General features: G+C 39.8%; 1 protein-coding gene across 4 annotated transcripts in view; it reads left to right on the forward strand.

The window, feature by feature from the left end:
- VWC2 (von Willebrand factor C domain containing 2) overlaps window positions 1–15,844 on the forward strand; it is a 116,469-nt gene that overhangs the window by 40,018 nt on the left and 60,607 nt on the right. The window lies entirely within an intron of this gene.

The raw sequence follows: 15,844 nt of genomic DNA on the forward strand, positions 1-15,844 counted from the left end.
TGATCATGGAGATTCGGCAGCATGCCTGTGGGAGGTCCGCCGGTCCCGCCGCTTCAGCGTACCTGCTGCCGAAATTGCGGGACCGGTGGACCTCCCGCAGGCATGCCTCCGAAGGCAGCCTGACTGCCGCCCCCCACAGCTTGCCCACACGTGCTTGGTCTGCTGGTGCCTGGAGCCACCCCTGAGTGCGTGCACTAACTGGTTTGTGTGGACACTGCTGGCTCACACCAAAAGAACCCTAGTGTAGTGGTTTTCAACCTTTCCAGACTACTGTTCCCATTTCAGGCATCTGATTTGTCGTGTGTACCACCAAGTTTCACCTCGCTTAAAAACTACTTGCTGACAAAATCAGATATAAAAATACAAAAGCGTCAAAGCACACTGTTACTGAAAAGTTTCTCATTTTTACCATATAATTATAAAATATATCAACAGGAATATATTGTACTTGCATTTCAGTGAATAGTAAATAGAGCAGTATAAACAAGTAATTGTATGAAATTTTAATTTGTACTGACTTCACTAGTGCTTTTTATATAGCCTGTTGTAAAAATAGGCAAATATCTAGATGAGTTGATGTACCCCCTGGAAGACCTCTGCATAACCCTTGTTGAGAACCACTACCCTAATGTGTGTTAATGTATTCCTGAAACAGTGCTATGTTAACACGCGCTAGGAAACTTATTGCATGCCAGCACGTCCACGTATGCCAGTTAGTGCATGACACACTACTGCTCACTAGAATTTACACACTTCCAGTGCAGACTAATGCACTGTATAGACAAGCTGTTTGACTATCTAAGTCTCATTGAAAGTCAGTGGGACAGAAGGTCTCTAGAGCTTGTCATATTTAAAAATGTGACTGAGGTGCTTTTGAAACTTTCCCTGTAATCTGCGAAGTATATATGGTTGAATAGTTATAATTAAACTGTCTTGTTTATAGCAGTCACTTGTGTAACAAAAGGCACGACTCCTAGGTTTTTCACAATATATATCAGTGTGGGGAAATTCTGGTCCCATGGATTTCATGTAAGGTCTTTGTTGCCCTGGGCAGACAAAGGAGCAGGATTTCTCTACGCATTTATACCATCTGTGTGTATGCAAGTCCAGTAAAAGTTTTTCTAGTGACTTGAAACTACCATTGAAATCATAAAGAGTTTTGAACGTTTTTTATTGTTAAAGGATATTTATTTGATTTTTCTTAGAACTTCCTAAAACACACTTAACATTCATTAAAACATATGCCACGATTTTCCTTTTTATAAGTGAAATGACTCTTGCATTTTGTGTCATGACTTCCCCAATTTTTTGCCATGACAAGCCAGCCTTAGTGATAATTAGAGGGACTACATTAGCATAGATACATGTATACACATGCTTCAGTCATTTGAAGCATTTTCAGAGAAAAGCAGCGAAGTGAATTCACAGCATTGCACTCTTAATGCTATGTTCAGCAAGGGAAAAACAAGGAAATAAACTGCTGGACCCTATCTCTGATCCCTCCCTTCCTCTCTGAGATGCAGCCATGGAATCTCAGCTGCCTGGGTTTGTACAGATGGGTTTTCATGGGCTCTTTGAAAGGGTGGGAATGTGGCACAGTTGTCCCATCACCTTTTTACCCCCCTCCCCACTTTTGGGGTATTTCCATCACATATTCTTCCTATTTATTCTCCTCTATATCTCAGAGCTTAAACTACTACTATGTTAGTTGGTTCAGCTCTTTATTTATTTCCATAAGATGTTTCTTATGTTCTTAAAGTAACAATAATAGCTGGAATTTTCAAGAGTCTAAGGGACTTAGGACCAAAATTCTAGCACATAACTAACCGTGTGACTCTTAGGCACTGATACGGCCCCCATTACCACAATATCTGAGCATCTCAAAATCTTTAATATATTTATCTTCACAACTGCCCTGTGAGGGAAGGAAGTACTATTAGCCCCACTTTATAGATGAGGCACAGAGAAACAAAGCAATTTCCCAAAGTCACACAGGAAGTCTGCGGTGAAGCAGGGTCACAAACCTGGCTCTCTCAAGTCCCAGGCCAGCACCCTAACCACTGGACTATCTTTCCCTAGTCTTCTTTGAAAATCCCAACCAGCATTAATATGGAAGAAAAACAGTGAAGCTGTTTAAAGTATTCCCTGTGGGGCAATGTGAGAAACTAAAATCCCCTGAGACATCATTATTAATTGAAACTATTCAGACATATGTAATAATATGATATATATTTTAAGCAATCCATTTCTATGCTGGTTAATCCTATTTCACAGAGCTTTGAAAAGAACATACTGTAATATGATTCTCTCCTTTAAATGCCTAAGATGAATCTATAAATTCAGCTGAAGCAACATGTCCTTTATCTGTTGCTAAGCTCTTTCATTAGTGGCTCTTGACAAAACAGTGCTATGTAAAAGGTGACAGTCACACAGATAAAAATCCAGTTTTCTTTGTTTAACTAAAAAAGGGTACATTGTCTATATTTTTTTCTATGAGCTTTGAGACTGCTGGCAAGATTGAGATAGGTCTATAGCTATTCAGATCTGTAGCTAGAATCAGTCACTGATCATTTTCCAGAAAGAACCATACCTAGCAATAAAAGCACTGATACCACAAATCTATGTTAAAAATGATAAATCTTACAATACACCAAATCTAAAAAAGGAAAACAAAAACAGTACCCTACCAAAATAAGACACTGAGGTTTTATATGTGTTAAAGTGAAGTAACTGGGGGAACAGGAGAATCTTAAGGAAGATGCACCCATTTTGTTTTTTAGTCTGAAAAAGATTGCAGAAATTAAAGTAATATCATAGTGTAGATTCAGACTGTGCTATAACTTTAATTCCATTGGCCATGATGTAGGTATATTTGTATACACATTAGGGGGTAAATAAACATCACTGTTCTGCAGCTTGAATGAATAGAGGTGAGTGTGTGGTCTTGCTCTCTCTCATATAATTATATACAGAAGCTGGGAATGGGCGACAGGGGATGGATCATTTGATGATTACCTGCTCTGTTCATTCCCTCTGGGGCATCTGGCATTGGCCACTGTCAGAAGACAAGCTACTGAGCTAGATGGACCTTTGGTCTGACCCAGGATGGCCGTTCTTATGTTCTTAAGTACACACACACCAGTATACTCACCAAAAATATTTAGACTTGACGTGTGTATGTGTGTGTGTCCATAAGAATGGCCATACTGGGTCAGACCAAAGGTTCATCAAGCCCAGTATCCTGTCTTCTGACAGTGGCCAATGGCAGGTGCCCCAAAGGGAATGAACAGACAGGTTATCATCAAGTGATCCATGCCCTGTCACCCAGTCCCAGCTTCTGGCAAACAGAGGCTAAGGACACCATTCCTGCCCATCCTGGCTAAAGGCCATTGATGGACCTTTGTCCATGAATCTATCTAGTTCCCTTTTGAACCCTGTTATAGTATTGGCCTTCACAACACCCTCTGGCAAGGAGTTCCATAAGTTGACAGTGTGTTGTGTGAAAAAGTACTTTCTTGTGTTTGTTTTAAACCTGCTACCTATTAATTTCATTTGGTGGCCCCTTGTTCTTGTATTATGAGAAGGAGTAAATAACACTTCCTTATTTACTTTCTCTATACCACTCATGATTTTATAGACCTCTGTCATACCCCCCCCCTTAATAGCCTTTTTTCCAAGCTGAAAAGTCCCAGTCTTATTAATCTCTCCTCATACGGAAGCTGTTCTATACCCATAATAATTTTTGTTGCCCTTTTCTGAACCTTTTTGAATGCCAATATATCTTTTTTGAGATGGGGGTGACCACATTTGCATGCAATATTCAAAGTGTAGGCATATCATGGATTTATATAGAGACAATATGATATTTTCTGTCTTGTTATCTATCCCTTTCTTGATGATTCAGAGAACTATCCACAATGACTCCAAGATCTTTCTTGAGTGGTAACAGCTAACTTAGACCCCATCATTGTATATGTATAGCTAGGATTCTGTTTTTCAATGTGAATTACTTTGCATTTATCAACATTGTTTCATCTGCCATTTTGTTGCCCAGTCACCCAGTTTTGTGAGATCCTTTTGTAGCTCTTCGCAGTCTGCCTGGGACTTAACTATCTTGAATAGTTTTGTATCATCTGCAAATTTTGCTATGTCACTGTTTACCCCTTTTTCCAGATCGTTTATGAATATGTTTAACCATAAACAACAGTCATAAATCAGAGTCTCCTAGGAGGAGAGCTAAGTAACCATTTTATTTATGAATTGATTTGGATTTCATATGTAATTATATTAGAGTGACCAGGAACTTACCTATGTTCAAGCTGCAGAAGAGCTTTATTTTCTAATCCCTGTAACATAGTGTACCAAGAGAAATACTATAGGCTCCTTAATTAGATGGCAGTCTGAAAAATGCCCACATTGTAAAATGCTTTATTCTCTAGTTTTCTTTTCTGAGAAGCTTGAGTTGGCACAATAGTTTATAGATCCCCTTGACTGAAGCACCATTAGTGGTACATGGGAGGAGAGGGCTATTTATACTTGCCTTTAATTCTACTGAGATCTGAGTTCAAATCCTGGTTTAGGTGAAAAGAAGATGGAGAGACTGTGGGAATGAGGAAAAAAATGGGAAAGAATGGATTAAAGAGGGAGACTAGTGGGAGAGAAGTGGATGAAATTAGGAAGGGGAAAGAATTGGAGGGTGGAGAGTGAGGTGTTGGAATTATGAAAAGGGAAAAGAGATACTGGAAAAGACTAAGGACTGAAATAACTATGAAAAAATAGAGGAAAAAATCAGAAGAAATGAGCTAAAAAGAGGGGAAACTTACTTACTTTATTGTATAGAATAGCAAATAATTACACACACAGGCTGGGTTTTGTATATTAAGGAGATGTTGGAGGACATGACTGAGGAGGATGAGTGGACTTTGTGGGACCTGGCTGTAAATGGGAGTGGAGTGTTGGAGCTGTGTATGGAGAGGGATTAGCCTGCTTGGCTGGGTTTGTTTTTGCAACATTTGCTGCCGGCTGTTTCAAGATGTTTGTATAAATTCATATAAACAGTTAATGGTGAAATATCCAAGTGCGGTTTGGGTGTGAAATATTACAACAGACCTGAATTAGATGGGCAAGTTATTTTAGCATGGAAATCTAGAGAAATAGCAGGTAGATTCCCTGGCTTCTGACATACCATTTTAATTTGCTGTCTAGATTTGGAGGAGGATGGGCTGTCTCTTTCCTGGTCAAGACTAAATATTGCTGAGTAGAAGAATGTTGGGGAGTTGAGAAGAGAGAATAAAGGGATTCTAGGTACTGTATATGCCCTTTCACAGCTCTGCATTTTGTCCATCTCAAGCCAGTGCTCTACTGATCTTTCACTTTCTCTAGCACTAAATTCACTCCCATATTTTAACCATAAACAACAGTCATAAATCAGAGTCTCCTAGGGGGAGAATTAAGTAACCATTTTATTTATGAATTGATTTGGATTACATTATAACATGCATCTGACAGTGACTCTTTTCACAGAAGACCTTTGTTGTTTCAGCAGTTCAGTTGTGACCAGAAGGTGAGATGACGAGCAACAATTCTGGTGCTAATACTCCGAAAGAGATCTCAATGCCCTGTATAAAGTGGGGAGGGGAGGTATTATACTACTTCAAATGGGCAAAGTGAGGCACAGAAAAATGAAGTGACTTGTGCAGCGTTCCACACCAGGTTTATGGAAGAGCTGGGTTAGAACCCAGGTCATCTGACTCCTGGTCCAGTGATCTAACTGCTCCCTTGGTTAGCTGGTGAGGATTCATGCAAGCTCCTTGTTAAGAGCCAGTCTTTGCCCTCTTCTCCCCTCCCCCCCGCATAGGACTTGTTTGTTTTAAAAGTAAATGTGTCATCTGTGTCCTAAAATAACAAGCCTGAAATATCTGAACTAATGCAAATAAGTTGCTAGGGTTTAAAAGAACAAGCAGGTGGGTGCCACTTCTGCAGCTGGAGGAAGAGAAGTGGGAAACCTGGAGAACAAAAGAGAAAACCTACCTCCACACCATGCACGCTCACAAAGAATCATCTATCTCTCTCCCCCAAACCTGTAAGCCAGCTCTAAACATCACGATAGGCTCATAGACAATAATTTTTCCAGTGACTGGTAGAGAACAAAGCAATGGTTTTCAGACCCGATCAAGTATGCTGGTTTGCTCTTCTTGTTAAAATGTTCAGACATGTCTGAGGCTGGGTCTGAGCCAGTTGTTGCTTGTTCAGACAGCTGCCTTACCACACATACATGCTTCAGCAGCTGCTTCAAGGGGAGCTCCCTTTCTGTGTCCCTCATAAATACTCTTAGGAGCTTATGAGTGATGCACCGTATAATTCCTGCACCTCCCTCACCTTACTCTGGCCACTCCAGCATCACACAAAGAGTAGGAAAAACAGGAGGCAGAACCAGGTTTCTGTTCCAATGGGTGGGAGTCCTGTTGCTGATGAAGCCCCATTTTCTCTCTCGCAGTACCTGGCTGCCCAGCCCAAGTCCAGAGTTTGAAGAGCCAGTCCTATAAAGGAAGCCTTATTTCTTCCAAATTAACCTCCCCACAACCGTTTCCACATCAGCTAAGGAGACTTCCAGCAGTCAGTGGGAGGGACCCATTCACTTCAAGAACCAAAGGAGACCAACTCCTCACCTGAGCAACCACCCTATAAAAAGCAGCTCCAAGATGACCCACCTGCTGCCACTGCTGCTCCTCTGAGGAATAGCTGCCATTTAGGGCAACCACCTATATATTGCTTCTATGAGGCGCTAGAGGAGGGGATAAGTGAAGAGGTGCCGAGCCAAGGACGAGTATGGAAGGATTGTAAGACTTAGAGGCAGAGAGAGGAAAGAGTAGAAAATTGAGGAATTTTTGAGAAGAGGGGAAAATTGTATTTTCCCCAGGGAAATCTCACCTGACTGAAGTGGAATATATTTTGGGAGACTCTTGTTAAAATGTTAGTAGCACTGGCTCTAATCAGTAGACCATGTAGAGGTATTGGGGATATTCAGATAATTGAGCAATCTGATTAGCTGAATATTCATAGGTGCTTTTAATTAGTTCTCCTTAACTATAACAAACTACCATCCTGCTTGGCACTAATTGGGAGTCTCAACTGAAAGACTAAAGACTGAATGAGCACCCTTGGAGATGGTTCCTCCACGTCACGGTAAGGATGTATTGATGGGACAGTACTGTGCCTGTTCTATGCCTAAAAGGAGGGCTGCACACGCCAAGGCTATCAAAGCTCCAGCTCCTTTCATTACCATAAAATGCACATGAAAATATTTCTAGCTGTGGGGAGATCGAAGCTCTCAAATACAGCACTAGGTGTAAAGTCAAATATCCTGTAAATCCAACATTGCCCTCAATTTTTGTGATGTTCTTTATACATTCTCCATTTTGACACACTTTCTTTGTCCAGGGCAAGCATGATGTGTGTGAGAATCCCAGGGGAGGCTGACATAAGGCCATCTTATCAAAGATGAGTTAATGATGTCCTTGCAGTCTGTTGTTATTTTTGAGTGAAGAGTACATTACAGTGCCTGACTGTTTTGTCACTATCAAAGTCAGCATAATTGATGCTGACCATGGGAAAATCGGGGAAGAGTTGCTTTTTAGCTGTATTTTATTTTAAAGGGACACAGTCCACTTAAATTTAGCCTAAAATTTAAATGGTACAAAAACTGATTCTAGTAGAAGTGATTTGTCTTTTGGTTTATCTTCCAGTACTGATTCCAGGTCTCTTCTTTGCCTATTATCACTAGGGTGACCAGATGTCCCGATTTGGTAGGGACAGTCCCAGTATTTGGGGCTTTTTCTTATATAGGCTCCTATTGTCCCCCACCCCCTGTCCCGATTTTTCACACTTGCTGTCTGGTCACCCTAATTATCACTCTTTCAAACTAACCGAATCAACATGCTCATAGTTGTTAGTTTATGTTTGCCGAAGCATCCAATGCGGAGATTTGGGGTGGATTTGTTCATAGAATTGAGCCTCATGTTGTGACTTCCTAGGGTGTGCATATGCTGCCTCACCTCTCCATCTTCTCCCTCACACAGTTACCAGCAGGATCCAATCCCTTGATCAAGTTATAACTTCAGTTTGGACAAATTTCTCTACAGTTGGTTATTATGGTGGTGCCCAGGAGTCCCAGTCATGGACCAGGACCCCATTGTGCTAGGTGCTGTACAAACAGAACAAAAAATCCCTGCCTGCAATGGGATGTGCACTCCACACTGGCCCTGCAAGAGGAGATGAATTAGGCCAGGTGGCCAATCAGCTAATTATGCTGCAAACAGGGGAGCTTTAGGCTGGAGGCAGCTAATTAGAGGCTCCCATGTGAAGCAGCCCAGGGAAAGGCCGCAGGGTGCAGGGAACGGACCTTAGTTGCTGTATAGAGAGTGAGCCTGGGTTCCCCTGCCAGCCACTGTGGGAGTGGCATTGGGAGGCAGTGAAGCAGAAGACTGCCTGAGACTGCTGGAAAGCAGGAACCTTGATATACTTTCCCCTGGAAGCGGAAATCACAATAGTGACCTGCTCGGAGGGCTGAGTCATGAAGAGGACAGCTGCAATGCTAGAGAGCGAGATGGAGGGGAGGGATAGCTCAGTGGTTTGAGCATTGGCCTGCTAAACCCACGGTTGTGTGTTCAATCCTGGAGGGGGCCACTTAAGGATCTGGGGCAAAAATCTGTCTGGGGATTGGCCCTGCTTTGAGCAGGGGGGTGGACTAGATAACCTGCTGAGGTCCCTTCCAACCCTGATATTCTATGGGAGCTGTCTGGGTGAAACTGATTGGTGTAACCACTGAAAGGGGCATCGCCCTGACCTCCAGGAGGTGTCGCCGTCCAGCAGAGTTTACAATCTAATTATATAAATATAATAGAAGCATTAATATATGAATATTATGGATGAAATATTGCCGCCTCAGTCCCTAAACTAGCACCTGCATATCTTTTATGCATAGTTGTTTGCCTCTAGAAATGATCATCCTCATGCACCATCTTTTATATCCTCAAAACTTGTTGGAGCAAATTTGGAAGCCTAAAACCTTTCTCAAAAGGGTAAAATATCTCTAAAGGTTAAAATGTATCATATGGGGAAGAATATTTGGGCTTCATTATCGTTCCTGAGTTGGATAATATAGTACAGTTTGGTTAGAAATCTTGTATTAGCATAAAGATTTCTACATTTTGCCAGCACTTTCATTGTTCATTTGGAACAATGCTTGCATTATAGTAAACTAGTAGTTTCCAGATTACTTTAACTTTAAATGTTAGGGTTAGTAGCCAACACCTTTTCTGGATCAGAGACCTTCCTTAGCTAACACAGGATTAAGTCTGCTAGTTTAGGCTAATTGGCAGTATTTATCTTGAAAGCAACAGGGAAAGTGCATCATTTAAATTAATTTGTGAGGTAGGAATTATCAGTTTCTTCAGTGTCAGACCCTTTATTAAGAATGCATGTGCCAGGGCACAAGTTAGCGCCTTCCATGTTGCAATGTCTTCTGGTCTGAACAAAAATTGAAATAACTCATAATTGAAGAGAGAGACAGACAATATAGGACAATGTAATTCTTAGGGTTTAAAAAGAGAGTTTAGGGTTGTGTGGTGTTCCTCCCTTTCACAATGGGCTTTTGCGGTATCAAGTACAGGAGAGTTCAACATGCCACTACCATAATTTTACAGGATTTCTCTGCCACAAACCTACAGGGATGTGATTTCCCACCCCATTATGGGCCATTTAGATACAGTTACTATTGTGGTGCTTCTTGGTCCCTAGACCAAGGCTATCAAAATTTATTTGGTCAAAAATTTTGGACAGTCCCTTGCTGCAGCCCTGGCAGATTCACGTTAGATGTCGGATTGTTGCTAAAGGTAACATATGGAAAAGAAATACGTAGTCTAATCTCACTGTTCGGGGATTTGTACATAGGAAAGTCCCAGTAATCCTCAGGACTGAGACCTGTCGCATCCCTGTGAATAGGCATGAGGATAAACCCTTTTAAAATGTATAGCTTTTTAAAAAAACCAAACATAGTATACGTGTCTTGGGGTCCTGTGTTTCTTGTGCAACAGTCAAGGATACAACTGATTATCCTGGAAGGCTCTATCTGACTACCAAACCTACATATCACCTCTAATTTTTTCCATCCACATGCGGAATAAATTTTATTATGTACACTAAGGTAATGTGTGGATGTGCACCACCAGTAGAAACAAAAAACCTAGATATAACATATATATTTTAAAAAGTTACCATAGGGGTAATTACTCCAGCCAGGACAGCTTACACATTTTAGAACTCACTACTCAAAGAATTAAATTGAAGTGTATGAGAGAAATAAAAATTATGAAATGCATTGTAAAATATATGTTCTCCATATTAGAGTGGAATGCTGAGGAGAGCTGTGTCTTCATCGGGAGAAAAATTAACAAGCAATATGTGCCTGACTATGAAAAAAACAATCCAGATTTATCTTCTATTTTCTATGCAAATGGGAACTCATCTTTGGGTTATTGACATAACGTGATATGTTGATGCACTTGTCTGCATTGTCTGAGCTGTGTGACGATCTGGAAGTGACATAACTTGGTCACTTGAACAGTGTCTCTGTTCTGAGCTGGAGCTCTCAGTTGCAGTAATGTTGACCTCAAGCATTAGGTTCAGCATTTTGCATCTGTCTTTGCCACAAGTGTCAAATATAATTTCAAAACAAGTGGAAAAGTGTGTGTGCGTGAGGGAAATAGAATACTAAATTGAATGGTCATTAAACTGAAAAAAATCAGCATTAAAACTCTTCAACCTTTGATGTTTTGGTTGTTTAGATCACATAGCATTAAAAATGGGCTTAAAAATATCTTCATTTTATATATCATCTGTCAGCCATTCCAAGGGCTTTCAAGTTGGAGTCAGTTAAGGAGGCTTTAATGATAATGACCCAATTATTTTTAAGACTTGGTAGTAAACATATTCTGTAGAGATTATAAGGGTTTAAATTAATGGTTTCAGCTTTTAAACTTGATAAAAGCTACTGTAAATAACAAGAACACTCTGTGAAATTCCATTGACCAGACACTTTAATCACACTTTAGTCTAATTACAACAAGATGCGTTAATTAAAATTTTGAAACCTGGGAATAATTATTCTTTTCTCTTCAATATTTTTTGAATATCATTACCATATTCAGATCCTGTGAAGAGGGCACTGTTAGGTGTTTTGAACAACTAAAAATCATTTTCAGTCTTGTGGAAGCTTGAGATCACAGTCTGGTGTTTGTTTGTTTGTTTTTTAACTGATTTTTTCCCTATAGAATCTGTGGACAGTTGTTTGTTTTTTTAGGCTGTTTATTGGTATGGGGCTGCTGACATTAATCACCTGTTTTATTAACAGGGAACAAAAACATTAAAGCATGTGACTAAAAATCAGCATATCAAAAATGTGAATAGACTTTGCTTATAGCTTTTTTTTTTTTTTTTTTTTTTTTAATGAGGATGATTTAGAGAAATTGAAATGTAATATAGACCCTTTCACTCACTATATAATTGATTTGAATCTGGGCTTGATTAGTGGTGACCAAAAGTGATTTCCATTTGATGGCTGTTTGATGTATGTTAAATCAGTTTGGTCTGGTGGACAAGGGTCCCAATCACAAAATCCACCGCCACAATTGACACTCTTGTTAGCAGACTAAGCTGAGAAGCCAAGGACTGAATAAGAATGGAGACTGAGCTATCCTTTCAACCTTGTCATTGGCCCTTCCAGGTCAGGGCTGACTCACTTGGGAATGGGTAGTGTGGAGAAGCTTGTACAGTTTTTATACCAGTAAACATTATTTCAGTGGGGGTTGTGTGTGGTTTTTTTTCTTTTTTACCCAAATAATTATATCAGTACAGCACCTAATGAGGACACATTTACACTGGTATAAAGGATTAGGCCAGGTCCATGCTACAAAGTTTTGTCAGCATAGCAGTGTTGGCTAGGGGCCTGAAAAAAACCCACACACCCTTACCTGATGTAGCAATGCCAGCAAAACTCCCATTGTAGACAAAGCTATTTTGACAGAAGAGATCTTCTGTCAGGACAGTAATGTCTTTTGGGGAGGTGGTGTTCCTTTATCAACACAAAATCTCCTGTCATCTTATGCAAATATCTACACTAGGGGGCTCTGCTGGTGTAGCTACACTGGCAAAGGATCTGTAGCGAAGACAACACCTTATATCGGTCTAGCTTATATCCCTTTTCTTGTGCAAATAAACTATGCCAGTATAAAACACTTTATATTGAATAATTGTGACTATACTAAGGGTACTTTAGTTGTACTAGGCAACAGAGGGTCCTGTGGCACCTTTAAGACTAACAGAAGTATTGCAGCATAACCTTTCGTGAGTGAATGCCCACTTTGTCAGACACAAGTGGCATTCACCCACAAAAGCTTATGGTCCAATACTTCTGTTAGTCTTAAAGGTGCCACAGGACCCTCTGTTGCTTTTTACAGATTCAGACTAACATGGCTACCCCTCTGATACTTAGTTGTACTAGTGCAGTTAAAGAGCTGTCACTTTTGTGTGTAGAGAAGTGTGTAGTGGACACTGCGTGTGTCAGCTTGTATTAGTTATTCAGATTTTATTAGATAAGAAGTTGGATCCTGCAGTGATTTTTATATACTCTGGACAGTGCATTTTAATGGTAAAATGCCAGTTCTTTTATTTAGTAAGGAAGACTCAGAACACCAGTATGTGATCCTTTCTCACTGTAATTGAAGTAACCCTCCTTCATTCAAATCACGTGCTGGTACCTTCATTTAGAACACTTCATGCTGGAACAAAGACAACTACACATATGGGAAAGTAAACAAAGACAAAGGAAGGAAGAAGAAACAATGATATGAACTCCTTCTTTGGTTGGCAGCCTGTTTCCTTTGTTCTTCATCTCTTTTCTCCTTCTCCTTATTCATAGATGCATGGATTCCAAAGCCAGAAGGGTCCACTGTGATCATCTAGTTTGTCCTCCTGTATAACACGAGCCATACAACTTCTCCAAAATAATTCCAATAGAATGTCTTTTAGAAGAACATTCAATCTTGATTTTAACATTGCCAGTGATGGAAAACCAATTACAACCCTTGGGAAATTGTTCCAATGGTTAATTACCCTCACTGTTAAAAATGTGTGCCTTATTTCCAGTCTGAATTTTTCTAGCTTCAGCTTCCAGATGCTGGATCTTGTTATAGTTTTCTCTGCTAGATTGAAGAGCCCATTATCAAATATTTGTTCCCCAGGTAGATATTTATAGACTGTAATCAAGTTACCCCTTAAGACTTCTCTTTGTTAAGCTAAACAGACTCAAGGAGCTCAATCACTATAAGTAAGGCTAAGATTTTGTCACGAATATCTTTAGTAAAAGTCACCACAGGTCACAGGAAATAATGAAAAAGTCACAGAAACCTGACTTTTACTAAAAATATCCATGATAAAATGAGGAGCCTGGACAGCTGTGGGTGGGCTGGGAGCTCCAGGGTCCCCCTCTGCTAGTGTGTGCCATGTTGGTTTCTTATTCTAATTTCTTAGTCAAAATGTCATCAATGCTCTAGATAAGTCTAAGTATATTACAGTAACACTATTACCTTTATCAACCAAACTTGTAATCTAATCAAAAAAGATATCCAGTTAATTTGACAGGATCTGTTTTCCATAAACCCTTGTTGATTGGCATTAATGATATTATCCTCCTTTAAATATTGATTGAGACCCAATTCAGCCACTCCATTACTTTGTCCAGGATTGATGTCACACCAGCAGGCCTATAATTACCCAGGTCATCCTGTTCACCCTTCTTTTTAAAACTGCTGAATATAAGTTATCTGGACTTGTTGATTTAAAAATATTTAACTTCAGTAGCCGTTGTTTAACATCCCTTTGGGATAATGGTGGAATAGAAAGTGTTATCATGATATGATGTGACTGTATCTGTTTTTTCCCCCAAATATAGACTAGAAATATGTATTGGACACTTCTGCCTTTTCTGCATTCATAATTCTACCATATCCATCTAATAATGGAGCAATACTATTATTAGGTTTCTATTTGTTCCTAATATACTTTAAAAACTCCTCCTGATTGGCCTTACCTCTGCTGGCCATATATCTCTCCCTGTGTTATTAGGTTACTTCAGTTGTACTTCATTGAAATCAGTGGAATTATAACCATGTAAAAACTAGAGTAATACAGTGGTGAATCAGGCCCTGAACTTATGGTTTTATTTTGCTAGAGTAAAATAAGAAAAATATTTTCATTAATTCTTTAACGTGTTTTTCTCCAGAAAGCCTGGTGAGATTTCAGGTGGCTTTTACTATTTGGAACACATATTTAGTTTGCACTGGCCAGATCTGCCAGCACCCCTTATGATACTGATTTACAGGTGAACTGTGGAAAGCTGCTTGCCTGGTAAGACCTGTGTTTAGAGTTCAATATTTTTCATATACAGTGATAACACAAATGTCCTCTAGAGCAGAAGTATGTATTTCCTGCATTCCTTGCACCGCTTTAGTGCTAGTGACCTTGTAATTGTATGAAGGGAAACATAAGACCCTGGTCTTGGCAGGTATGTAAAGGAAGAACTGATTTTCATTGAAAGTATTTTGTTTAAAATTGTATTTGCCATTTTTAAGTGTGTGCACACTCTGTTATTGGTTTGAAATATCTTTCCTTCTCTATACAACAAAAATCATGTAATTTTTAAGGCCCTGCTCCTGCAATAAGCACTATGGGTCTTCCCTCAGAGGCCCATTGACTTCAATGTCTGGGTAAAGAGGTCTGCCTGCACAGAGCTGCTTATTGCAGGATCAGGGCCTAGCACCTTAAGATACTGACCATAGAGTGTGGTGCCATAATTGTTATACTTGCTGTTTTCCAACCTATATGATGTCATTAAAAAGCTTTTATGGATACATGCAAGATAAATTCTTTCAGTTAATACATTTGGATCTGTGTGCATCTTTCTCCTTTCAATTCCATGAATGAGAGCTGGAGACTCAGAGTAAGCGTGTGGCTATCACAGGGAATGATCGGGTTTTGCTGTGCTTGGAGGGATGATAAGTGCTGTTGTCACAAAGCACTGCAAAGTATTTTTTTTCTCTTGCAACCATGAATTGAATGCAGTTGCTGCTGTGACTGTGGGCCTGCTCCTGCTCCCATTGTTTTGAATGGCTCAGGATCAAGCCCTATGTGATTGCACTGATGCTCTATATTTTGTTTGGTATAGGGCTTTTTCCCCCAGGATTTGTCTTTAATTTTGACACCTGGCATTTTATTTAATAAAAATAGAATTAATAAGATGAGACTTGGGGAGGGCATCTATTTACTGGAGAATAGTCTATGTGGAACAGAAAATGAGTTTCCTTCTTGATGAACTAGGCAGTCACAGCAGATACATTTTCTTGACAGGAACCTCACACACTCTGAAAACCTTTTCATTAAAGGATTATATTAACCCATGTGCCCTTTTAGGAACAGGTAAACTATTCCCATTTTCCCTCCATCCAACCTTCTTATAAGTCTGTGACTTAATTACAGTATCAGTGGAAGAGATTGAAGTCTAGAGGCCCATTTGTAGCAATGTACTCCAGCACTGGACAAATGAAAAATAATCTAGTATGTGTACCTCTTTTTAGGTGGTATAGTGAGATGGTCCAACAAAGAGCGTTGATATGGGAAGTTACAAACTATCACTTTAATCGGAGACCCAACAGTATCATTTACACAGTGGTAGCAAGACTATATAACTTCAGGGCATTTATCAAAGTCCCTGGAGTTAGTTCCTTATTTC

Source organism: Trachemys scripta, chromosome 2 (assembly GCF_013100865.1).
Source record: "Trachemys scripta elegans isolate TJP31775 chromosome 2, CAS_Tse_1.0, whole genome shotgun sequence".
In the NCBI taxonomy this organism is placed as follows: Eukaryota; Metazoa; Chordata; order Testudines; family Emydidae; genus Trachemys; species Trachemys scripta.